This window comes from Lactuca saligna, chromosome 5 (assembly GCF_052625555.1).
Source record: "Lactuca saligna cultivar CGN05327 chromosome 5, ASM5262555v1, whole genome shotgun sequence".
In the NCBI taxonomy this organism is placed as follows: domain Eukaryota; kingdom Viridiplantae; phylum Streptophyta; class Magnoliopsida; order Asterales; family Asteraceae; genus Lactuca; species Lactuca saligna.
This window is the reverse complement of record NC_136421.1, coordinates 214,970,118-214,997,171: the sequence shown is the minus strand read 5'-3', so window position 1 is coordinate 214,997,171 and position 27,054 is coordinate 214,970,118. Positions and strand designations below refer to the sequence as shown.

Here is a 27,054-nt window from a genome sequence, read left to right as displayed (position 1 = left end):
CTTCCGTTTTCTCTATCCATTGGGATAGAGCCAATACTCCCCCAGTCCCATAAAAGGGAATAGGTTTTCCGTTGGTGAAGTATTTGTAAGTGCATACCCCGGAACGGCCTTGGCTTGGGCCACTTGTAAAGCTGTTTATTCCTCCTCCTGACCCATTGTTGCTCATTTGAGCCATCGCTGCGGTTACAGCGGCTGTTATAGCAGTTTGGAACATAGCTGCATCCATAGTTGGAGGGGGTGGTGGAGGTGGTGCTATAGTTGAGTTTCTGCGTGTTGATCCACGAGGAGGCATGTTCTGGTAAAGAAAATAAGAACGAATACTATAAGTTTCTAATGTTTTGACAATCGTGTACTAGAGGGTTAGTTGTATCTTGTAATTTGTTTTGAATTTAGTTTTTGGTCTCAAAATAGGTACAACAATTTAGTTAATTCCATAGGTTTCGAGAGGTATATAAAGAAGTATTTCATATTTATATATGTGTCACACTTAAGGTGTGTTACATTATGCTTCTAGTTTTAGGAAAATTTAACCTATCTAGAGGTCTCCGTTTACAGATACAAAAGAAATTAAGGGAAAAACTTTATCCGAGGTCCTAGTGTATATCAAAATTGTTGGAGCTGAGCAAGTTCTACCTGCGGTGTGTTGTACGTTTGGAGCTAGATTCAGCATCCGACCGCTTGACTCCCATCATGCGCCTTTCAAGATATGCTTGTTGTTCCTTCATCTCTCTTATTTCTGCTAATGCGTTCACCATTTGATTCTGAAGCATCCCAGTGTAGATTTGGGTATTTTCGTGTAGTCCTTCCAGACGACGGATATCTGCGGCGTTACCCTGAGTAGCAGCATTGATCTCGCGAACTCTGGCTGCTTGCTGATCCGCATGGTAGTTCTGGGTAGCGATAGTGCCCACAATAACAGGAAGTTCTCGATCAGCTGATCCTCCCCCACTGACATTGTAAAAATCTCGACACATGCCGAAAGGAGGGCGTACACCTTGTTGGCGGCTCCAGTTGTAGAGATGGCTTCCCCAGATGGGGATGGGTCCTGGGTGATATGGTCTGACTTCGGGAGGATGAGGAGCACGAGGGTCGATCACTTCCGGTTCGGAGTCTGTCCCACTAGAAATTTCCACGATCTCCTCGCCGACTTCGAATTCTTCTCTGACTTCGACTTCGAATTCTTCTCCGACTTCGACTTCGAATTCTTCTTCGACTTCCTCCTCGAACTCTTCTTCGACCTCTTCTTCGATTTCCTCTGGGTCTTCCTCCGGGTCTTCTTCTATCCAGCCGCCGTTACCTTGGTTTAGGTAGTAGGGGTCTCCTGGTAAAGGGAATCCGGCCATTTATCTGTACTGGGATAGAGGTATGAGGATTTTAAAAAGAAATTTCTATTTAACGACATCCTACGTTTAACTATATCTTACGGAGTGCAAGTTTTTCATTGTACTATTATTCATAACAATAGTCCTTTAGTATTTCAAATTAGCGAATCTAAAATAATTTTTATAAGTTTTTGGCTTGTTGTCCACTACGACCATTCCTCGACGTACGTTGGTCAAATCCAGGATAAATATAGTTGATCAGGCTATATTTATTCTTGATTTGATTACATACCCCGAGGCTCAATCGTGGTGTCCCAACTTGCCTTAATACTTTTTAGAAAACTTGTCATGATACGAGACTGATACATGCGAGTAAAAATGTATATATTTAAAAGAAAATATATTTTTATGAAAATGTTTTGTTAGAGGGTTTTTGGTTCCCATTGCATTTATAGTTTGTATATCTTATGTGGCTCGATATACTTAGTTCACTATAAACAACGCTCTAATACCAATCTGTCACACCCCCAAACCAGAATGGTGGAAACATTCGGGGGTGGATGACTTCACGTAGTACCATAACAATTGAATATCGTAAAGAAAGTACACAACCATCATATATATAATAAAAACGTATATTGTTGCATTATACATATTTCCAAAAGAATATTACAATATGATGATGTAAATGTTTAATAATAAACGTCCTTAGCGTTCCTTCTTCAAAAGTTGGTGGTTACCTGTATTACTGATTCCCTGAGAAGTACAAGTGGTTTCGAAAAAGTGTCAACAATTAAGTTGGTGAGTTCATGAGTATTTTGTATGGAAAAATTATGTCCTTTTGGTAGCAAATCAATGAACGAAGTTTTCAGAAAATCCAATATTTTCTATAAATAGTTTGATAAGTTCTCAAAGTTGGAGTGCGTTAGTATTTTTCATTCTTGAATGACAAAGATAATCTTTGTGCTCAAGATAATGTAGAAAACTGAATGCATATATGAATCTCGTAAATCAAGCTTGTTTTTATACTTTCATGTGAGTTTTATAACCATGCTATTGACACTGAATACCTGTAACAACATTCTTCAGGTGTAGTAGTGTTATGACATTTGTCACCCCAGACCTGCCGGTCTAACTGTAGCTAACAGTTTAGGTGCGGGGTTGTCAATCCCGTATAGATCTATACACAAGTATCACGCTCTCCCTCCAAGAGATTATAGTATATAATACAGGGCTTGAAATGCATACATAAGAGTACGTTGAAGTTTGAATATCTCACATTTCTTAGTATAAATAGATTTACAAAATGATTTTACTTCTTTTGAAAGTGTTTCGTTTTTCAAGATGTATATGTAAAATGTACAATTGACTCATTAACTATACCAATTATAGTTTTTCAGAAAGTATATTCCATTTGGTGGAAATAACTTGATGATATAATAGCCCTTTATATATAAGGATATTTGTATCGATATTCAAAGATAGATATTACATTTATGTTTATAAAACGATACTTTGACTTGTAATGTACTTGTATTTCCCCCCTTAAAACATGAAAGAATTGAAAGGTAGGGGTATGAACTCACTCGTTTGGTTCGAAGAGAGAGAGGCTAGAGTTGAGCAGAACTTCGACCGCGGAAAGCTGCGTCTTCGGGCTCTTCGGGGATCTCGGTAGCGTAGATCTTTCGTCAGGGGCTCGGGTACGGAAACCGAGGTATCGGGATGGTCTCTGGAGCTCTAGGGTGTGTAAAAGTGAGAGAGGATCTAAGAATTGTGTGCAAAAACCCAAAGCTCAACCTCTTTATTTATAGGCTGGAGGATCCTCGTACGCGGGGCGTACTACCGGAGTACGCGGGGCGTACTTCGGTTACGCGGGGCGTAAAAATGCATCACGGCTTACGACTCCGGTCTAGCTAGCGTAGAGCACTCGAGCCAATGGGACTTGACACTGGGCCTAGTACGCGGGGCGTACTCTTGGATTACACATGGTGTAATCCAATCTTCCATCTTCTAAATTCCGTAACTTTCGCGTACGAGCTTCGTTTTTCGCGTTCTTTATATCCACACGTAGGTGAGATTATACTCTACAACTTTCATTTAGACTCCGTCGGCTAGTTTTGACTTTATTTTTAATGATATATTGTTAATAGGCCGGGACTACTAAAGTTCGTTAAAAATTCATAGTTTCTTTATTCGACCTCGGTTTTCGTTTGTCTTTTTATCATTTTATTACTATTGTGGAGATCTTCAACTTCCATTTAGGTGGCGATAGCTAAATAACACTCAATCTTCAATTCGAGTTTTTAGCCCTCTACTACTGTTACGAAACTTAGGAAATTCGTAACTTCTTCATACGAGGTCCAATTTGGGCGATCTTTTTATGTATGTTTACAGTCTAACGAACTCTACATCTTTTGTTTAGATACTTAAGGCTAAAATGCATTTTATTGAAATTTCTCTTTTTACGTTTAATAGCATTTTAACGGTGTGTCGTAAATATACGAGTGGTTATAATTTCTTCAATATAACCCGGTTTTGAACGCTCTTTATGTTTTTGAAAACCTTGGCACGATATCTAAGATTTGATGTATCCCAACTTAGATATTTGAACACTTTATTTTTTAGGTTAATTTAATTGATTTCAAATAGTTTTCGTTGTATTTTGACTTTTGAGCGTTACACTGCTTTTGGAAAAATATAGGGTTGTCACACTTTGTATGAGGAAGTTATAATTTTTCAAACTTTCAAATGCGACATAGTACAAAATTGTGTGACATATAAATCAAAATAAAAATCGGTTGATTGTTATCTAAAACAATTTAAATGAAAATTGTATTACTCTTCAATATGAAATCAATGATATAAAGAATGTCAAAAATGGAGCTCGTATGAATAATTTATGAATTTTTCAATGTTATTTGCAATCTAAGCCTCCTCAGACCGTAAAACGAAAAATAAAGTGAAAATTAGTCATAGAAATATATATAAAATGTAGGGTTTCAAAGTACTTCATGGATTATGGCAATGGACCCCCTTGATGAAGTGTAGGTTAAAAGCCCAAGACTTGTCTTTTCCTTATAAATAGTCTTGTATTATTTATAATTAGGGTTAAGAGTGAGGCAAAATGTAACTGCCACATTGTGAGGTTTCTTTGTTAGATTATTTATTCTATTCTGAAAGTGTAATTTATTCCTCATGTTTTGAATAAATCGAGTGATCATTCGATATATTTTCATATTTGTGTTTGTTCTTATTTCTACATCTTATTCATCAAATCACAATTAAGGTTTTCCCAACAATTGGTATCAGAACGGGTCTTTGAAGACTTATTGGTTTTTAATGTATAGATTCTTGATTTGGTGGTTTTCTACACAAGTTATTGAAAATTATTGTTGTTTTGGTTTCTTGATATTAAAATTCTGTTCAATCAACTGTTCATGGAGAATTATGTTACTATTCATCTCGTATTTTTAATCCGATTCTTATTTAATTCGTTATCTTCTAGCTGTTTGTGGGTCGTTTTCTTATTCCATCACATTCTTAATTTGGATCCACTCCATTAAGCCTTCATGTCCACTTTATAAGCCCAAACCTATTTCCTGTTCGTTCAAGTTCTTCTTTATTCACGTTCATCTTTGATAATGCCAATCTTGAAACAATAGATTCTTACTCTTGGATTCATTCATTTAATTTATGCTTGAAAATCGATTATATGTTAAGATTCGACTGTTTCCTTCGATCTTTGATTTGGTTGCAGGTTTGATGACGGGATGTGTGTTATTTGAAATTATTATCACATTATTTTTTTTTTCTTTTGAGCCCTCAGATTCATCCTTTATTCAATTAATTTCGAGGTTAATTTATTAACTGTTAGAAATTGATGATTATTTCGATGCTGTTACTATGAGAGTGATGATTCTGGTCTGGTGTTCATAATTGTTCGTTGAAGAACTAATGATGAACAGATGAAGAACTGGAAAATCTTTGTTAAATTGGTGTGTTTAATCTGAAATATCGATTGGTATAATGCTTTGGTTGTTTATCGATTCTGGTGAAATAGATGGCTAGTTCCGATTCAAACTCAATGGGTCAAATGAAATCAGATTCGTAACTAGAACTCTATCGGGAAGGGCAATGGTCAATGCTAAAAGTCAAAATTGGTGTGATTGCTCTTACTTACGAGTGATCTAAGAATACGAGATTGAAAATCTGGGCTCGCACTCATTATCCCCTACGAACGTCATAATGAATATTAGATTCGGAACGTACTGTTCGTTGTTGGCATGATCGGGGTTTGGAATGCTTGGATTCGGGGTTGTATGTGAATTCGCATTGAGACTGAAATCGTTTGATTCGCAACCGAAATTACAAATGAACTATCCTGCGAACATTTGTGATGTCGGTGAAACGAACCTGTGATTGGCTTCGTGTTTGACTTTGGTTCACGACGAACCTCTTACCTGCGAAAGTTCGTTGACAGTGCTTCGCATCCAGCTTCAAATAGGTTCGCAGTTGGAACTGGCTCGTATTCCTAACTCCCACTAACATCAGAAATGCGAACGTAAAGTTTGATCGGAGTAGTTTGTTGATTGGATTCGGGGATTGTCTTTGATTCGCACTGAAATTGCTGACTCGAAACGAACAGACTCGTAATCAGAATTACAAATGGATCGGGTGTGATACTTGGTGTTCGGAACTCGATATTCAATATGAAGGGTTGATCGGAATAGGATTTGTGGTTTAGTATGCGAACATCTGTTTGAAGCCGCCATTCCAGTCGCATTTGTTAATCAGACGCTATATTTGGAAGAAGATAGTATAGTTTCATTTTTGATCCTTGCAACTTCAGGGTTTTGACAACCCTGGTCCCTATATTTTTCATGATTTGGAATTTTTGGATCAATTCTAGAAATTATTACAATTAAAAGGGAAATTGATGCAGAGTTACATTTTCAGTCCTAGAATTTTAGCAAAGTGACAATTTTGGCCCATTTTTCAAAAAGTTTGCAAATTTGAGGGCTGATGAGCAGTTTTAGATTTTTTAACGCACATTTTTTTCGAAATAGAAAATTAAGGATTCCTTCAAGTGTTGGCAGTTCAGAAAGTTGTTTTTCCTGATAACGTCAAATTTTTTCAACTATTTCAAATTTTATACTTTATCGTTTATATCATTTTGTCGCGAAGGAGCATAGTAATTTTTTATCCATTCAAGATCATTATCATGACCATTTGAAGGCTTTATAATCATGTTTATTATTATAAATCGGGGGAGAATTTGGTATGGCATTCAAAATTAGATTTGTGACTTTTCAAATTTGAAGATTTTTGATAAAGCTTGTGGTAAAATTATAAAGGTAGCTTTTACGGTAGCAGTTTTTCATCGAGCTCTTCTAAAGCTTTTACAAAGAAATAGCCTTTTTACAGTAGCAGTTCTTCGTCGAGCTCTTTTAAGGACTTGTTATATCTTCGACTTTTAGTATTTTCTCGATCAAGTGGCGTTACGAATCTTAAAATCTAGGTTGTTACATGATAATTTTTGGTGGCTTATATCATTAGCTTATTTGAAGATCATTATGACTTGGAGGGAGAGTTCTTAAAAGACAAGAAGTGATTTTGTTTCTTTATTTTGAAATGGGTTTTTATGGCGGGTTTGGCTTTCTTGAAGATCATTGGGATTACATTAGAAAATAAAGTTAAAGATATTACTTCAGTGCTTGGTTTATATATCCTAGAACCTGTTTTTGAAGACTATTGAAGAATCAAGATTTGTGGATTGCTTCAAATATTCCTCTTTGCGAGATCATTTCTTATTTGCTAGATGCTTGTTTTGGAAGTTGAAGCATTGTCATCCATTCCATACTTTGAGGTAGAGATTGTAGGGTTTCAAAGTACTTCATGGATTATGGGAATGGGCCCTCTTGATGAAGTGTAGGTTAAAAGCCCAAGACTTGCCTTTTCCCTATAAATAGTCATGTATTATTCATAATTAGGGTTAAGAGTGAGGCAAAATGTAGCTGCCACATTGTGAGGTTTCTTATGTAAAGTTAGATTCTTTAGTCTATTCTGAAAGTGTAATCTATTCCTCATGTTTTGAATGAAACGAGTGATCATTCGACATATCTTCATATTTGTGTTTATTCTTATTTTTTGCATCTTATTCATCAAATCACAATTAGGGTTTTCCCAACATAAAAGTTGTAGTATTTTTCGATAACTATGTTTGGATATAAAAACCATCGAAAATGAAGTTCGTATGTGAGAGTTATGATTTTTTAGAAAAGTATTAAATTTGGGTTAATACATGGCCGATAGGTGGCAGCACTAGACGGAGACACGTGTCACAATATCACTCCACCCTTCCTCCCCACGACATGCAACTGATGGCCAACACGTGGTAGGACGCAACATCCCCCCCCCCTCTCAAATTTTCTATTAACTGAAGCGATTTCTTATTCATATGATTGCCAATTTACTCCAAATCTCTTCCTTACTCTCCTGAACCCTAGAGGCCTGGTTCTAGTACTTATTAGGTGTTAGTAGCAAAGCTCTGAAGCGCTAGAGAGCCTAGAGAAATAGAGTTTTTAGTTTTAAATTTATGCCCGTACAATGTCCGGTTTCCTGCTAAACAACCTGAAAGTTGAGTTATGTTTACCGTGCTTTAAGTATATATTATATTTATGCTTATAATCATTATTATGAACTTATAAATAAGATTTATCAGTAATACCAATTGTTTTACTGATAGATCTATTTACTGGAATGATTTCTATTCCAGGTTAATGGTTTTTCCAAACAATATATATTTATATGCCAAACGGATCATACCTCCGATACAGTCTTACTTGGTTGTTTCTTATCAGCTATAAGTCTGTATTTCGTTTAGGATTATTGATAAATCTAAGAAACTATAATAATAATTGTGAATAATATAAACCATGACTAATTGTGGTAATATTTATATCGACGTCCTTTTTAAAAGAAAAGGTTGAAGTGTTATTTGGAGTGCAGACTTAACTAAAAGACTTTCACGTTTAACCAGGTGAGTACATAGTTACTTTCAAGTGCATAATTATAATAAAAGTATTTATCTCTCGAAAAATTAATTATATATTAACCGTTTATTATATGTATTTTTGTGTTGGTTTTATATATTGAATTATAATAGTAACGTATGATCAGGAAACTTTATTAGAACTCAATTTATTTTATTGTAGCTCATATAATTATAAATTAAGACTTATAAAGGATGTTTAGTTTAAAGTAAGTGAATAACTAAACAGTCTCATAGTTGGGTAATGTGTGAGATTTACAACGGAGCGTGGTAGTCCTCATCATTTTAGACAGCCGGAAATGGTATGTCTAATTCGGATAAGCGACAGGTATGTCTGAGTCATCTACCAAAGTAACATGACAACATTTGATTATTCTAGACAGTCTTGTGAATTACGTTGTTGTTATGGATTTATAACCCATGAACGTAGATAAAATAGGATACTATATTTATCGAATATTCTAAACATTGGTTGTCTTTAAATGACTTACATTAGCCAAGGACTCCTCTAGCCGTGTAGCCAAAAAATTGCTCAAACAATTTATCATGTTAGGTGATTCTTCCAGATAATCATTGAACTAGGATTTGTGAGAATCGGTTGGACTGGGTATGTTTGGGTAGAGTGTCTTATAGATATTTATGTTGGATTTATATATCTATATTGTTTGGAAATGTTTATTTTTGCAAGATTATTAATATGGTTTAATATCATTAAAATATTTTGGGCTTGAAAACCCTATGTATCTCACCAGGTTTTCCCAAACTTGACCCACTCAATTTATATGCATCATAGGTAGTGGAACTAAAGCTGAATAGGATGTCGAGTGAAATAAGATATGGGAATGTAATAGTAATCAATACCTGTAAGTATTTACGCTATAATCTATGTTGAATATTAATTATGACATATATGGTATTTTAAATTATGAAACAATATTTGTTATCTCAAAATGTTTTATTAAATTGGAATTTTCCGAAAAAAAAAACTCATTATTTTTAAAGCATAAGGAAAAAGATTTAATTGGTTTTGAATAATTGGGGATGTCACAGTATATGAGTAGATGTTGGTGGTATTATGAGTAATACCTATAAAGCTATAGATGCATGAAGAATATGATTATATGCATTATAATCTTGTATATAAATGTATGTATAGTTAGCAGAGAATAGTATTATATTATATACCTAAGAGAATATAGAGTTTGAGAGAGAAAGAAAGTATGTATGCATAGATGATAATGGTATTATGTAGAATACCTATGTGTATGAGATGAAGATAAAGATTAAGTACTTAATGAGTTAAGTACTAGATGAGTAGTAGAAAATATTGATGAGATAAAGAGATAGATTGTTGATATGTGCATAATTAGTTAGTTATTTAGCATATATTTTTATTCATTTTTAACTAATTTTGTGTATAATGTGGAAAGAAGGTACTTAATAAAGCTTAAATTTTGTTTTCAGTCCTTAAGACATGCTTGGGGGTGAAAAGGAACAAAGGGAAGCAATTGAAGATCAAAGAGTGAAGAATGAAGGACAAAAGAAGACCTACTCGGCGAGTTCTCGAGCCTACTCGGCGAGTACATGAGAAGATTCCAGAGGATATGTCAAGACTCCTGATTTGAGACGGATAACTCACACCTACTCGGCGAGTTGGGTCTGCTACTCACCGAGTACACCCTGTTTTTGGAAAATTATAAATACTAATTCATTATCCGATTGGAAAAGACTTTTGGCAATTTTAAGAGTTGGACCTGCGACAAAGAATCCATAGAGGAGCTGTAGAACCCTAATCTTCAATCCTTGGAAGAATCAAGGCTATTAGGTTAATCATTCCACTTAGATTTAGGATTTAAGATGTTTAGCTTTATTAAAACTGTTATTGAGTTCGTTTTTATCATGACTATTAGCTAAATTCGTTTCGTTTCTGTTTGGGAAGACTAATTTGCTCCTATGGTTATAATATACTTCTTGATTGATTATGATTTGGTGATTTTATTAAATTAAGTTTGTTAAAGAACCTTATGCATTGATGGCAACTATTTTCTGTTAATTGGAAGGTAATTAAGCTGCATGAACATCTCTTGATTATTAACCTCATATGTATTGTGAACACTTGATCATATGCTTAAGAGTAATGAATATGAAATTAATATTAATAAGAAAATAGGTAAGTTAATGTGTGAGCTTGTTTGAGGAACCAACAAACACGAGGTTAATTGAAATATCAACTTGATTAACCAATTACAAATCTGATTTAATCCAAATAATTGAACTAGGTAATTAGTTAACTTAAACAATTGGCCACTGCTTGAATTAATTAACTGTCTAAGGGTTAGGAGTAATGAATATGAACCTAACCACTATAGTTGGTAACCAATAATAATTAATTTATCTTGAAAATAACCATAGGAGTGAATTAGTTGAACCTAAACAGAAACCCTTTAATAAATTTGATGAAATTGTCATTTGTTTTAATCGTTAGTTAGTTAAGTGTTTTATTTGCTTTGCTTAAGTTTCTAGTCTTGTAAAACTAGAGAAAAACCCTTTTACTTTTATTATTTGCTTAGTTAAAATTAGTTATTAGATCAATTTCCATTCCCTGAGTTCGATACCCTACTTATCCAACTATACCACTAAAAGACAGGTTCACTGCCTTTATGTGCTTAACTTATTAATAAAAACTACGATTAAAACTAGTTTGTTTTCCACACATCAAGTTTTTGGCGCCGTTGCCGGGGAATGGTTCTAAATAATTTATCTAATTTCTAATTTTTTCGATCCTTTGTGTGAGTTTACTGGCACAAAGTTAATTTATTGCATATTAGTAATTAGTAGTTAGGATTTAAGATCTAAATTCGTTTTTATATTAAGTTTAGTTTTCCTTCAAATTTCCACTGCTACTCGCCGAGTGCATTCGCACCTACTCGGAGAGTACAGGCTTATTACAACCTTTAATTGTTGTTTTTTTTAGTACATTCTTTTTGTTCTTGTTACGTTGTTATCTTTTTATTTCAGGACTTTCATGACCAGATGATCAAACACCCCGCTGGTACCCCCGTTTGAAGATCCCGAATACGCTTGGAGAAGGAACAAAGGAAAAGACGTGGAAAGCTCGAATACACCAAGGAAGTCGCCTTTGTCCAACTTGAAGACTGTTTTTGGGAAGAAAAAGAGCACCAAATCAGGAGCATCCAGCGCATCTTTGGCAAGCCAACACCCGATCAAGGAAGATACCGAGTACGACACCGAAGAAGAAGAAGAACCCACGTACGGACACGACTCCGATTCCAGCGACGAGTTAGCTCATACCATGGCTAACATTGATGAAATCCCCATGGGAGAATGGAAGAAGAGGATCCATGATGACACCAGCCCGACTGGTGCAGCCTACAATTCCCGCTACTGCTACTTTTGAGCTAAAGGGCCACATACTTGCCCAGCTCAAAGAAATTCCTTTTTATGGAAAAGATCACGAAGATGCTTACAAGCATTTGTATGAAGTTAATGATGTAGCTGATTACTTCAATGTTCCAAATGTTCCTCGCGAGACTCAACTACTTCGCATGCTTCCTGTGACATTCAAAGGTGCTGCAAAAGATTGGCTCAAATCACTTCCCCTCGGATCAGTCACTACATGGGCCAAGATGAAAGAAGAGTTCATTGACCACTTTTGCCCACCTTCCAAGATAGCCAAACTGAAGAAAACAATAGCTAACTTTGAACAACAAGCTGGAGAGTCCTTATATGAAGCTTGGGAGAGGTACAAGAGTTTACTAAGAAACTGCCCACATCATGATCTAAATAGCCAGCAAGAAGTCTCCATTTTCTATGATGGAGTCAATGTCACCACTAAGCAACTACTTGACTCACAAGGCCCGCTCACCAAAAAGCCACCCCCGGTAATCAAGGAATTAATTGAAGAATTCTCTAAGCACTCTAGAGAATACCATAGCCCAAGAAACGATGTTACTAAGGGAGCCGCATATGCAGCTACTGAAGACTTATCCACGGTCATCGCTATGCTAAAACCATGGATAGGAGGATGGATAAAATGGATCAAACAATCCATGCTATTCGGGTGGGTTGTGAAAATTGCAATGGACCGCACCTTACTAGAGACTGCGACCTGGATGAAAATGGCAACAAAAAGGTGGAAGTATGTTACTCAAGTGGAGACCGATATGATGAAGACTGGAGAAAACCAAAGAAAGAGTGGCTCCCGTATGAAGAGTACAAGAAGGCTAAGGAGGAAAAGTACAAGCAAAAAGCAAGAGGTTTTTACCAAAAGGAAGAGTTGACACAAGAAAGGAAACCAAGTTTGGAAGAAATGCTTACCAAATTTGTAGCTGCTTCAGAAAAAGACATAGTGATCATGATGCTACCATTCAAGAGACAAGAAATATCCTTAGAAACCAGCAAGCATCCATTCACAACATAGAAACGCAGCTGGAGCAACTTGCTCAACAAATAAACCAAAGAGCACCGGGCGAACTTCCTAGTAAAACCGAAAATAACCCACGAGGCGCGCACATAAATATAGTTACAATAAGAAGTGGGAAAATAATTATCCCTCTGGCCCCTATTCAGAAAGAAACACCTAAAGAATCATAGTGGAAAGAGGCAGAAACTCAAGAAGAAGATCAAAACTATCAATCTGACAGCCCTACTCGCCGAGTACCAAACCTGGACTCGGAAAGTACAAGGCTAAATCTGACAGAACAGGTCCTTGAAAAGCCATATCAGCCTCCGATGCCATACCCAGCCCGAGCTAAGAAGGAGAAGCAGGAAGAAGAGTACCAAAAGTTCTTAGATCATATCAAGACTCTTCAAATCAACATACCCTTCATTGAAGCCGTCATCCAAATGCCCAAATATGCCAAGTTCCTCAAGGAGCTTTTCACTGATAGAAGGAAGATGGAAGAAGTGAAGAAGGTAGTCCTAAATGAAAACTATTCAGTTGCTATGCTAAATAAGCTACCAAAGAAGAAAGGTGACTCGGGGAGCTTAACACTACCTTGCCAATTTGGAAACTTAGCTATAATTCACGCCTTAGCTGATTCGGGAGCAAGTGTCAACTTAATGCCATATTCGTTCTTCAAGAAGTTGGATCTCCCGGAACCAAGGCCAATCCGCATGGCAATCCATTTAGCAAACAAGACTGTTACTTTCCCAAGGGGCATATGCGAAGATTTGCTTGTCAAGGTGGACAAATTCGTCTTTCCCGCTGACTTTATCATCTTAGACATGGAGGCGGATCCTCAAGTCCCGATCATCCTCGGAAGACCCTTCCTCAACACTGCAAGTGCTATAGTAGATATTGTTGGATAAGGTGTCTAAGTCCATAACTTATTTGGTATATACTTGACCCGACAGGCATGGTCCATTTGGGTTGCATCTCATCCAAACTATTATGGATAATTTTATGATAGTTATACACAGATGTTTATTAATATATTATGAGTTATAATATATTAATATGAAGTTACATTATTTAATTAGTTTTAGTCTTAAATTAATTATGAATTAATTTAGAGATTAAAAGGAAGACTAATTAAATTATGGGCTATTTGTTTTATATAGTGTGGGCTAATACTCATTTGTTAATGGGCTAGGCTTATGTGGAAGTCCATGGATGATCCATGGAGCTTTTAACCCATGGATCCTTGGAAAAGGAAAAGACATGGGTTATTAGGGTTTCACCCTAACCATGCACACTATATAAGCATGCTTATGGAGCATGAAATGGAGCCTAAGAGAAAACTAGTGAACTAGTGTGTGTGTGCATGTGTGTGGCCGATTTTATACAAGGTGTATACTCTCTCAAAGTTTTCCAAGAGTTTGTGGTGTTTGTGATTCCATTTGAGGCATTCACACTATTGGTGCTTGGCCCTCAAACTCCTTAGAACCAAACTCACCAAAAGGTATGTAATCTCTTCTAACTCTTTTATGTTGAAATGTTCCCCATGCCATGTTAGATAAGTTATAAACCTTGGAAAATTATTATTTTGCATGTATCTAGACAAACATAGATCCAAGGTTTATTAGGGTTGCATGCACACTTAGGAAGTGTTAGATTGCTCAAAACCCAACAGTGGTATCAGAGCCTAGGCTTTCTTGTTTGATACTTGATGCAAAATAGTGAAAAAGGTCGAAATCGTTGCTGTCTGCATGGTGGACTCACCGAGTCCATTAGGGGGACTCGACGAGTCCAAGGCAAACTTCAACCTACTCGATGAGTCAGTTCATGCACTCGACGAGTAGGATCGAAAGAGTGTAGATTCTCGACTTTTGCTGCTGGAAATGGACTAGAAACATTACCCTAAATTGTTTTGGTGTTATAAAACTTATTTTAGTTGGTGTAATGGTTGTTCTAATCCATTTACAATAGCATATATCAAAATTCCATGATTTTATGTGTTCATATAATTCTTGAATTTTTGATGATCATGTTCATGTTCTTATGAATTTAGAAAATGATAGGAATTATTTGTTGAATTGTTTAGGATTAATTCTTTATCATTTATGTGTTTTAATGGAGTCCATAATTTGTCCTCAAGTTATGGATTACCAAAGGTCACTTTCATTTAACACACACTTAAAACACATAAGTTGCATGAAAATGAAGAGTCTTCATTTTTATGAACCTTTAATTCATAAGTTATGAAATGAAGAGTTTTGCAAAGTTACAAAACTTGCCCTCAAGTTTTGGAATTTGTAAAGTTTCACACACTTTAATAAACTTTAATTCCAAACCTTAGAGTTTTAATAGTTAAAATTCAACCCTTATACTATTTATAACATTAATGGTTAATTATTATATATATGTATAAGAATAAGTCGTTTTACCGTTAGTAGGCCTCATTCACGAAGCCGGTCTATAAGGTGGGTATAAGGTTGTTGCCTATAAAATGGCGACTTAATGGGTGTATACTCTCACCCACCGCTTGCTTGATCGGTGGAGGGTCGTTAGCCGAACGGGTAGAACAATGACTTTAAATCCTCATTAAAAGTATAATGAATATTATAAAATAACTAAACTCTTTTAATTCCCAATCTTAGTTATTTTAGGAAAATGTGAACATGGTGCTAGTCCATGGAATTCACACTTTGTACCTTACCAAGTCGTTGTGTAACAGCCCGGAATTTCAGGTATTGCTTAAAAGCTATTTTTGGGGCATTTTTGGAAGGGACTCGGCGAGTTGGAGCCAGACTCGCCGAGTAGGACCACAGACTGGGTCGCGGGTTCACGACTGGACTCGACGAGTCTATTATGGACTCGGCGAGTCTACGCTGTTCAGCAGAAACCCTAGCCGTGTGGTTTTGGATCGTATATAACGCCCCATATGCCGTCATTGTCCGTCTTTTAGCCGATTGAGAAGAACCCTAATCGTTGTGGACGTCTAGAGCAGGAGAGAAAGCTATTGGAACTTTGAGGAACTTGCTAGGCAAGAAGAAGAAGAGTTTTGGCCAAAGGAATATCAAGGAGGATCGAGTCCTGAGGTTTGGGGACACAGAGAGTGCGTTTTCAGGTAATACTCGGACCATTTCTGTTATGTTGATGTGTACACGAATCTAGGGTTTATGAAACCCATTTAGTGATTAGATGGGTTATTATGTTGTTACCCAAACATTTATACCCCAATAATAGGATGTTTAGAGGTGCAGAAAGTCCCGTGATTGTGTATTTCGGGACCATACGTATTTCAGGAAGCAGTTGATCGACTGCATGGCATGGACTCGCCGAGTCCAATGAACAGACTCGGCGAGTAGCTTGAAGATTCACTGGGACTCGCCGAGTTGTTCTTCAGACTCGGCGAGTGGAGTCGGGGTGGCCCCGCGATTCTTCCACGTGGATCTCGTCGAGTCAAGGGGGATACTCGACGAGTAGAAAGGGAACATCAGGGAAAGTTGGAGAGGACGTCTCGACTCGTCGAGTCACCTTTGCACTCGACGAGTCCGGTCCAGTTGACCGTTGGCCAGAGTTGACCTGCATATAATTTCTTAGGGTCAGTTGTCTTGAATGATAAGAGTATTAATAAGGGTATATGGTATTATAGGGAGTCTGCAGATCGGCGGATCGAGTGCGAGTGATTTCAAGAGTTGATAGTTTTTTCATTACCACGAGGTGAGTCTTCTCACTATATTGTACCCGGAAGGGTTTGACTGTGTGACCGGAAGGTCGGATATGATATATGATATATGTGCTATATGTGTTAAGATTAATGTATAAATTGTTGTGTATGTTTATGGGCCGGAAGGCAATATGTTATGGGCCGGAAGGCATTATGTTATGGGCCGGAAGGCAATACGTTATGGGCCGGAAGGCGATTATCTCAAGGCCTGGAAAGGTGTATATGCGTAAGTAGTATACTGGGGAACTCACTAAGCATTTATGCTTACAAGTTGTTATGTATGTGTTTCAGGTACTAGCGAGGACCGTGGGAAGGCGCCGGCATGATGCATACACACTCCTGCTATTTGAGATCTTGGGGATTTTATATATGTATTTGATATGGAACATGGAATAAATACTATTGGTTGAATGAAATCATTTTATTTTAAAATGAAAAATTTATTTGAAAATTTGCGTTGTTACACGTTGGTGGAGCGTGTGTGGTTAACCGGCACACTAACTAGGACTAGTAAGGATCACGAAGGGTGACTTAATGTTTTTCATAGATCAATGGAGCGTGTGTGGTTAACCGGCACATTGATTAGGTGATAATATTAAGAGTACCAAGTGAATTAGCATGGTTATTCACACCTTGTTTTGTGATCCTCGGCATCCCAGTCACAAAACTTGAAGGGCACAATCGAGATTGAAACATGCCATTGAAAAGTTCAATGAATCTCAAAAGAATCTAGGAATTTCAAATCCAATTAAACCTAATAAATCATTTCGTTTTCATGGTGGAAATTGGTGAATCGTCATTCACCTACCTTTCAAATATATTATTACTTAGATTACGGCATCCCTCTTCTAAGTGTAATATATTGTGATTGGATCCTAGCCTTAATATTACATTTGGGTGTCTTATTAAGGATCCTAAATATCTAATCTAAACTTACTTTCTTCTTTCAGATGTCTGCCAACACTAATGCTTCAGGCTCTAACCCAACTGGTTCTTTCTCTCTCATGAATCTTTGTGGGAGGGTCATCTTTGATGGTTCCAACTTCATGGATTGGATTAGGAACATCAGGATGGTTACTCGTTACGAGGACAAGGAATATGTCCTCGATAAGGAGTTAAAAGAACTTGATGAGTCTACTGCTACTCCTGAGGAGATCGCTGAATTCAGGACTCATGAGAGAGATGCTACTAAGGTGGCATGTATCATGATGGCCACGATGACAGCCGAGCTCCAAAAGTCGTATGAAGATTTCTACCCTTTTGAGATGCACCAAGACCTGATGGAAAGGTACCATCAGAGTGCTCGTCAGGAGCGGTATGAAATAATCTCCTCCATAATAACTACCCGCATGAAGGATGGTGAATCCGTCACGGGCCACATGCAAAAGATGCAAAGGTATGTGGACCGTTTGCTGAAGCTAAATGTTAACATCCCCGAGGAGTTGGCAATTGACATCATTTTGCACTCCTTGCCTTCTTGTTATGATCATTTTCGAATGACATATCATATGAACAAGGAGGAAGTTACCCTCAGCAAGCTTCAAGGACTCTTGAAGACCGCTGAAACCGGTCTTAAGGGTAAAGCGGTTGTTACCTCTACTACTCCTACTCCAACTTCTACCCCTGTTTTAGCTATTAGGCAAGGCAAAGGGAAAAAGAGGAAGCACCCTTCGAAGGGTACCAAGGGAAAGTCTCTTGAAGGCTCCTCATCAAAGACCAAGAACGGTTCTGCCACTCCTTCTGCCATTCCCAAGGATGCCGAATGCTTTTATTGCCATGAAAAGGCACACTGGAAGCAAAACTGCCCTAAGTACTTGCAGGATCTAAAGGATGGGAAAGTGAAACCCACCCATGCAGGTATTTACACTATATTGTCTAATTACTCAACATATTCTAACTCTTGGGTGCTTGATACAGGATGTGGTATTCACATATGTTCTGATTTGCAGGGCCTAAGAAGAAGTGAGGATGTGGAGCACGGGAAGATAAACTTAATCATGGGGAATAGGAAGGCTTCACCTGTTTCCAAGATTGGAGTTTATACTTTGTTGCTTAATAATGGGTTAAAATTAGATTTGAATAAATGTGTGTACTCGTCTGAAATGGAGAGGAATATTATTTCTTTTCATGCTTTGTACAAACAAGGTTTTACCTTTTCGTTTGATAATGAATGTGGTGGTATTAATGCTTTCTATAAAAATGTGTTTTATTTTAAAGCGTTACCTTGTGATGGTGTGTATGAAACTGTGTCGATTGTAGACAACTTAGGAAATAATGTGTTGTATATTGATTCTTCTACTAGCCTAGATAAAGCATCATTGTGGCATTGTCGTCTTGGACATGTAAACAAGAAACGCATAGGCCAACTCCAAAAGAGTGTAGTCTTGGAATCATTTGACCTTAAATCAGATAATAGTTGTGAATCTTGTCTACTTGGAAAAATGACAAAATCACCCTTCACTGGAACTTGTGAGAGGGGTGAGGGTTTATTGGACCTAATACATACTGATGTATGTGGGCCATTCAAAACTGCCACAAGGGATGCTAATCGGTATTATGTGACTTTTATTGATGATTTTAGTAGATATGGGTATGTCTACTTAATCAAACATAAGTCCGAAACCTTTGAAAGGTTTAAGGAATTCAAACAGGAAGTAGAAAATCAATTGGGCAGGAACATTAAGATGCTTCGATCCGATCAAGGTGGTGAGTATCTTAGTACCGAGTTCCTTGACTATCTAAAGGAGTGTGGGATTGTCTCACAATTGACTCCTCCCAGGACACCACAGCTGAATGGTGTAGCTGAGAGGCGTAATCAAACTTTGTTGGACATGGTTCGCTCTATGATGAGTCGAGTTTCGTTACCAATCTCTTTTTGGGGGTATGCCTTAGAGACTGCCGCCCATATCCTTAATCTAGTCCCTACAAAGAAGGTTACCAAAACACCTCATGAGATGTGGACTGGGAAGGTTCCCAATTTGGACCACATCAAAATTTGGGGTTGCGAAGTCTTCATGAGGCGTGAAACTCATGATAAGCTTGAACCCCGAAGTGAAAGGTGTATTTTCATCGGCTACCCACAGAAATCCTTCGGTTACCTCTTCTACAGACCCAGTGAGAATGTGGTCTTTGTAGCACGAAGAGGGATCTTTCGCAAGAAAGAATTTATAAGCAAAGGAGATAGTGGGAGGCAGATTGATCTTGAAGAAATTCAAGAATCAATTGGTGAAGGAACCTCAGACACTAGCAATCAACCTGAGGAGGAAACTCCTGTTGATCCAGCTGACGAGTCTGTACCTCCGAGGCGTTCCACACGGGTTAGGAACACACCTTCGTTTTATTATGGTTTTCATATTACTACGGAAGGTGATATGTTTATTAGTGATAGTACACTAGTAAATTTGGATGAACCTAGCAGTGTTAAGGAAGCCATGGCTGGCCCGGAGTCTGCTAAATGGAAGGAGGCTATGGACAGCGAGATACAGTCCATGTATGACAATCAAGTTTGGAACTTGGTTGACAATGTACCAGGCCGTAAAACAGTCAGGTGCAAATGGATCTTCAAGAAGAAGACAGACATGGAAGGAAAAGTGCATACTTATAAGGCTCGACTGGTTGCGAAGGGTTTTACTCAAACTCAAGGTGTTGATTATGATGAAACCTTTTCGCCGGTAGCAAAGATTAAGTCTATTAGGGTTATGCTAGCCATTGTAGCATTTCATGATTATGAAATATGGCAAATGGATGTCAAAACCACTTTCCTTAATGGAAAGTTGGCTGAGGATGTGTACATGAATCAGCCAGAGGGTTTTGTCAATGCAGAGTACCCTAATAGAGTATGCAAGCTTGAGAAATCATTTATGGATTAAAACAAGCATCTCGTAGCTGGAATCTTTGTTTTGATGAGAAGGCAAAAGAGTTTGGCTTCTTGAGAAGCGAAGATGAGTCTTGCGTGTATGTCAGAGCTAGTGGGAGTATAGTTAGCTTCTTGGTACTGTATGTGGATGACATACTACTCATAGGAAATGACATCCCAACCTTGCAGGAGGTTAAGTCCTGGCTTGGGAAGTGCTTTGCTATGAAGGACCTAGGGGAGGCTACCTATATCCTAGGGATAAGGATACTAAGAGAAAGGAGTTGAAGACTAATTGGACTTAGTCAGAGTAACTACTTGGATAAGGTGTTGAAAAGGTTCAACATGGAGAATTCCAATAAAGGAGATTTACCGATCCAAAGCAATACCAAACTGAGTAAGACTCAAAGTCCGAGTACAGAGGCAGAGATAGCTGAGATGAGCCAATTACCATATGCTTCCGCAGTTGGCTCGATCATGTATGCCATGACTTGTACCCGTCCTGATGTGGCATTTGCTTTGAGCATGGTCAGCAGGTTTCAGGGGAACCCTGGCAAGGCTCATTGGACCGCGGTAAAGAACATTCTCAAGTACCTACGGAGGACTAAGGATTGGATCCTTACCCTTGGTGGCTGTGATGACTTGAAAGTATTAGGGTATAGTGATGCTGGTTTTCAGACTGATAGGGATAATTTCCGCTCTCAGTCGGGTTGGATCTTTACCTTAAATGGAGGGGCAATTTCTTGGAAGAGTTCCAAGCAGGAGACGGTGGCTGATTCGACTTCTGAATCAGAGTATACAGCAGCGAGTGAAGCAGCGAAGGAGGCGATATGGCTAAAGAACTTCATCGGAGACCTTGGAATTGTACCAGCTATTAAGGAACCTATAGAGATTTTCTGTGACAACAATAGTGCGGTTACCTTAGCCAAGGAACCAAGAGATCATGGCAGATCCCGACACATTGACAGAAAATATCACTTCATAAGACACAAGATTGAAGAAGGACTCCTTGTGACAAGGAGGATATCGTCGGATGAGAATCCTGCTGATCCCCTTACGAAGGGACTGACGAGGGTTAAGCATTTTCAGCATGCGAGACGCATCGGGCTGAGGGACAATATTAGTTTTACAGATTAGATAGTTTCCCTAAAACTTGTAAAATGTAATCGATGTTTGATGATGAATAAAATTTGTGATTTATTTATGAGTAAAGTGTTACTATCATTGTTAATTATTTACTATTGTTTCAGTTTTGCATGTTTTGACTTCCAGAATAATTAATTTATTCAAACCTCCACAATCGATCATACGTCGGAAGTAGGTATGAATCAAGATTGTCATGAATTGGGTTTGTAGATGCCTTAAAGGTGTTTAGACATGGCAATGGTTGCTGCAACATTCATGAGTACTCATAAGTTATGAGTATTGGTATAAACCCACGCTCACTTGTATCACTTCATGGAATTTATCTCGAGTGATCGTGAGACGATAACATCATATAAATCTTTAAACCTAGAGATATGAGTTGGTTGTGCATTGATTGCACGTAAACGCATCAGTAACTTGATGTTATAAAACGTGCCTTTGTGTACAATTCAATAAGTAGTAGAACAAGCATATCAGTCGAAGTTTATCTGTTCCTTCTAGAAATAGAAGCGATATCTGGGCCCCTCGATGATTTTGTGTTGACCCATGTACCAGGCCTGGTCAGAACTAAACCGATGTGTTTAGTGAAGTTCTTCGTCAAACAAATCAGAAAATCGAGAAAAAACTGCTAGACAATAAGCAAGACATAGTTCCATGTGTTTGTCCGGCTGATATCATGAGAACAGAGGCTTATGTGATCACTTATCTAAAATGGCGCTTCATAGTTCGACAGAGTCTTCATTGTTCGAGGGAGTTTTCGAGAGCTACGATTGTTGGTTGGTTCCTGAAATTATAGGCAAATATAGTTATTAGACTTATCCAAGTGGGAGTCTGTTGGATAAGGTGTCTAAGTCCATAACTTATTTGGTATATACTTGACCCGACCAGCATGGTCCATTTGGGTTGCATCTCATCCAAACTATTATAGATAATTTTATGAGAGTTATACACATATGTTTATTAATATATTATGAGTTATAATATATTAATATGAAGTTACGTTATTTAATTAGTTTTAGTCTTAAATTAATTATGAATTAATTTAGAGATTAAAAGGAAGACTAATTAAATTATGGGCTATTTGTTTTATATAGTGTGGGCTAATACTCATTTGTTAATGGGCTAGGCTTATGTGGAAGTCCATGGATGATCCATGGAGCTTTTAACCCATGGATCCTTGGAAAAGGAAAAGACATGTGTAACAGCCCGGAATTTCAGGTATTTCTTTAAATTATTTTTTGGGGCACATTTAAGAGGGGACTCGGCGAGTTGGTGCACGACTCGCCGAGTAGGGCCATGGTCTTGGTCGCAGTCGCAGATACGCGACTGGACTCGACGAGTCCAAATAGGGACTCGGCGAGTCGACGCTGATTCAGCTGAACCCTAGCCGTTTCAATTCTGAATCGTATATAACGATCTTATGGCCGTCATGTCGCGTCTTTTGGCCGATTGAAGATACCTTGGGAGTTTGTGGGTATCTGGAGCAAGAGTGAGGACTTGAGGAAGCTTGAAGAGATTGTTAGACAAGGAGGAGCAAGGTGGTGATCAAAGGAATCGAGTACTGGAGGTTTGGGGACACAGGGAGCACGTTTCCAGGTAATCTTCGGATCAAAATTTGTAGCTTTTACGTTTTATGCGAATTTAGGGTTTAGGAAACCCATTTAAGGAATTGTTAGATTATAGTGTTGTTATAAGTGTTTAAAAACCCCTGTAATAGTATATGTGAAAGTCCAGGAAGCCCCATATCTATATACTTCGAAATCATGCGAAATACAGGAGGCAGCGGATTGACTGCATGGCGAGGACTCGCCGAGTCCAATGATCAGACTCGGCGAGTAGCTTGAAGGTTCACTAGGACTCGCCGAGTTGTTCTTCGGACTCGGCGAGTAGCTTGAAGATCTACTGGAACTCGTCGAGTCGTTCTTCAGACTCGGCGAGTGGAGTCAGGGTGTCTATACTCGCCGAGTTGCCCTTTGCACTCGACGAGTCCGGTCAAGATTGACCGTTGACCTGCATGTAACTTAGTAGGGTCAGTTGTCTTGTTTGATAAGATCATTAACAAAGGTATATGGTATTATAGGGAACCTGCGGATTAGCGGATCGAGTGCGAGTAGCTCGAAGGGTTTATAGCTTGCATACTACGAGGTGAGTCTTCTCACTATACTTCACCCGGAAGGGTTTGACTGTGAGACCGGAAGGTCGTATGTGTTATATTCATGCTATGTCTAGAGAGGTAGATGCTTTGTATGTGATGTATGCTTATATGTGATGTATGCTTATACGGGCCGGAAGGCGAGACTTTATGTGATAGAAAGGACGGTATGATGTATGACTTATGTGTTATGTGTATTATGTTACATGTGTTATGTGTTATACTATTATGGGCCGGAAGGCAAAACACTATGGGCCGGAAGGCGATTTACTACGGGCCGGAAGGCGATATGTTATGGGCCGGAAGGCGATTATGTTACGGGCCGGAAGGCAATGTTATGTGGACCGAAAGGTCCGGGCCGGAAGGCGTATGTGGGTAAGTCGTATACTGGGGAACTCACTAAGCATTTATGCTTACTAGTTGTGTTTATGTTTTTCAGGTACTAGTGATGACCGTGGGAAGGCGCCGGCGTGACACGTACACACTGCCACTGTGAAGATCCTGGAGATTTATTATTTACATTTTTGAAATGAACTTGGAATAAACCCTTTTGTCGAATAATGATGTTTTGTTTTAAATGAAAAATTTATTTGAAAATTTGAGCTGTTACAATTGGTATCAGAGCCTTGGTTTGAGGGATTCGGGTGTACTTTTGGGTGCAACTGAACTCAGACCGGGGATTTGAGGAAAAACCTTTTCTTTTAAATAATAAGGACACAACATTTTATAAATGGTAAGGCGGTAAAACAAGGATGGAACAGTGTGTACGAGCAGCCAGCGTCCGAACGGTAAAGATCCCCAGAATACCTTACGATGTTATGTTATGTACTGAATTATGAATTGTTATGCATGCTAGAAGGCTAGGTATACATGATAGGACTAGAATTGCCTGTTTTGTGATGCCTTAGTCTAGGGAGATTGCTTATATGAGATATTTGGTAGCGTGCAAGTAGATAGTGCATACTAGAGGTAGAGTACTCATTATTCGGGATTTGGGGAGGAAGATTTGGGACGAATACTGATACGGTGTGGTCGGTAGTATTGGGCCCGTACTACCGAAGGCACCGGATCAGTGGAAGACTCAAGTAAGAATCCCTGGAGATCGGAGACTGGGTAGGGCGCGTATCGAGTACAATTGTACTTGGTGGAGTCTCTGATGATTTTATGTTGTATTTCAGAGACATCATGGTTATCACACGCAATGGGGCGAGTTCGAGCGGTGCGAGTGACGAGGAGATTCGTCAGATTATTCAGGAAGAGGTAGCTGCGGCGGTCCGGGCTGAGATCCCGGAGATGTTTGGGTCTATTAAGACCACGTTGATGGAGGAGTTTGAGGAGCGGTACGCCGCACTTACTGAAGCTGCAGTTGCTGCCGCTACCGCAGCGGTGGCTGCTGCCAGGCCGCAAGGGGGTGATTCATTACTATTCAGGGAATTCAGCAACACGAAACCCCCTGAATTTGATGGGACGCAGGATCCGATTGCAGCTATGAGGTGGATCGCCGACATCGAGGGGTGCTTCTATACTTGCTCATGCCCGGAGCACTTGAGGGTACGGTTCGCCTTGAACCAGCTCCGTCTGGGAGCAAAAGATTGGTGGAAGTTCGTGACGGCGAACTTCACTCAGGTAGAGATTTCGGCGGTGACATGGGAGAGGTTTACGGAGATGTTCAGGGACGAGTACGTTCCCCCGGTAGAGAGGGAGCGATTGATTCAGGAGTTCTTGACCCTTAAGCAGGGTACTGATTCCGTGGCAGTGATCACACGGAAGTTTCATGAGAGGGAAATGTTCTGCCCCGAGCTGGTATCTACGGAGCAATCGCGGATGAGCCGCTATTTGGGTGTTTTGAAGAGGGAGGTCCGGGAGTTTGTGTCAAACTCCACCTATCGTACTTTCACTGAGCTTCAGGCGAACGCCAGGAAGCGCGAGATCGAGTTGGAGACGCAAGCGAGGGAGGAGGCTGAGTCTCGGCAGGTGGATCGACGACCGGCCCAGTCTCAGCCGGCAGCCAAGCGGACTAAGTTCGCTGATTCGAGGATGGGAGGTTCGAAGGGTCGCACTTGCGCGAAGTGCGGCAAGAGTCACGAGGGGGCGTGTCGAGCTGGTGGTTGCTACAAGTGTGGCAAGGAGGGACATATTGCCAGGGATTGCCCTAAGGGGTTTATGGTTTGCTTTCATTGCAACCAGACAGGCCATCGGAAGGCCGAGTGCCCGCAACTTCGTCAGGGAGCTACACCTACTACCCGGACTACTGAGACCCGACCGGCGAAGGTCGAGGCCCCGAGGGCTCGCGGGAGAGCCTTTCAGCTGACTGCGGAGGAGGTCCGCGCTGCGCCCGATGTTGTGGCAGGTATGTTATCATTCACGTATTTAATTAAAGGTCGAAATGTTATGCTTATGCTAATGTATGTGTAGGTACTTTCCTTGTGAACTCTATGCCTGCTCTAGTATTATTTGATTCGGGTGCGAGTAGATCGTTTGTATCGTTATCTTTTAGTCAGCACATCGGCATTAGTCGTGAGCCGTTAAGTCGGCCTTTGAGCGTTTCTATTGCGGCTGAGAGGGTGATTTGTGCTACGGAGGTTCTTAGGGGATGTGTGCTAGAGATCTTCGGGGTCGCATTTCCGATTGATTTAATTCCTATTGCGATGGGTGATGTCTGTGTCATCGTAGGCATGGACTGGTTGAGCCGATTCAGCGCTGTCATCGACTGCGAGCGTCAGCTGGTGACTATACGAGACCCTAGTGGGGGAGTTCTTACGGTATACGGCGAGGGTACCCGTTCGGGATCAGCTTTTTGTTCGGCCGCTAGGGTGAGGCAATGCCTACAGCGGGGATGTAACGGTTTTGTAGCGTATGTGATGGATACGCGGGAGAGTTCTGAGAGACCGAAGACATTGAAGGAGGTTCCAGTGGTGCGCGAGTTTCCAGATGTTTTTCCCGAGGATTTGCCAGGAATACCTCCTGCGAGGCAAGTGGAGTTTGGTATCGATCTAGTTCCAGGGGCTGCGCCTATTGCGAAGGTGCCTTATCGTCTTGCACCTCCAGAGATGCAAGAATTGTCCTCGCAACTTCAAGAGTTGTTGGGGAAGGGATTCATTCGGCCGAGTAGCTCACCGTGGGGAGCACCGATTCTGTTCGTCAAGAAGAAGGATGGTTCACACCGGATGTGTATCGATTACCGGGAGCTGAATAAGGTGACAGTCAAGAACCGCTATCCGTTACCGAGGATCGATGATCTATTCGATCAGTTGCAAGGGGCATCTTGGTTTTCCAAGATTGATTTGAGATCAGGGTACCATCAGGTAAGAGTGCGGGATGAGGACGTCCAGAAGACAGCCTTTAGGACGCGGTATGGGCATTACGAGTTCGTGGTGATGCCTTTTGGGCTCACC

At 39.4% G+C, this 27,054-nt stretch overlaps 1 non-coding gene across 1 annotated transcript; it reads right to left on the bottom strand.

The window, feature by feature from the left end:
* Positions 1–12,068: 12,068 nt before the first annotated feature.
* On the bottom strand, positions 12,069–12,175 carry LOC144998966 (small nucleolar RNA R71). The gene has a single exon (XR_013660498.1). It is a non-coding gene; the product is annotated as a small nucleolar RNA R71 (small nucleolar RNA).
* Between the last annotated feature and the right edge of the window lie 14,879 nt (positions 12,176–27,054).